Source organism: Aptenodytes forsteri, unplaced genomic scaffold, assembly GCF_000699145.1.
Source record: "Aptenodytes forsteri isolate BGI_AS27 unplaced genomic scaffold, ASM69914v1 Scaffold5, whole genome shotgun sequence".
In the NCBI taxonomy this organism is placed as follows: Eukaryota; Metazoa; Chordata; class Aves; order Sphenisciformes; family Spheniscidae; genus Aptenodytes; species Aptenodytes forsteri.
In genome coordinates this window covers 2,396,157-2,396,821 of record NW_008795672.1, presented here as the reverse complement: position 1 = coordinate 2,396,821, position 665 = coordinate 2,396,157, and positions in this window count along the sequence as shown.

Genomic DNA, 665 nt, shown 5'->3' with positions numbered 1-665 from the left:
GAGAGAGGGAGAGCTGTTTGCCCTCGGCGGAGTGGAAGAAGGGGAAGGAGGAAAATACAAATCCTGCTACGTCCTTAGCCAAACCCACAGGATATTCTTCTCCCCCGTGAAACTCTGCGCTGGGTTATTATTATCATTATTATTATTGTTATGATTAGTGTCCCGTCCCCCCTCTCTCTTCCAGAGCGCTAGCACCTCCGCCGTGGCCCACGGAGTCATCCTGCGGAGAAGGCTTTCAGCGGATCTGCGACCGCCGGAGTTATACCTGTGTGCAGCAGCAGGGGTTGTGTCTGCAGGAGGGTTTTCTGCTCTCGGGGTGTTTTTCCCGCATCACTTGGTGTTACTCCGAACTTCGCTGCTGCTCCTCTACAGCTGCCGAGCAGAAAACAGAAGTTCCCTGAAGTACAGTCCGCCTCAGAAACATACTTTTAGCAGCTGGTTGAGGAGGCAGAAGGCAAGTCCCGGCCAGGGAAGGGCTTCTCCCTTTTAAGAGCAGCGATCGAAAAGTTGTTGCTTCTTCTTCTTCCTCCTCCTCCTCCTCCTCGCGTGTGTGTGCGTGTGCCTGCCCGTGAATGGGTCCCTATGTGTCTATGGAGTTGAAAGGCTCCTTTTAAAAAATGTCCTTTGCATCACCCGCATCGGACAGATGGACATTTACTGAGACT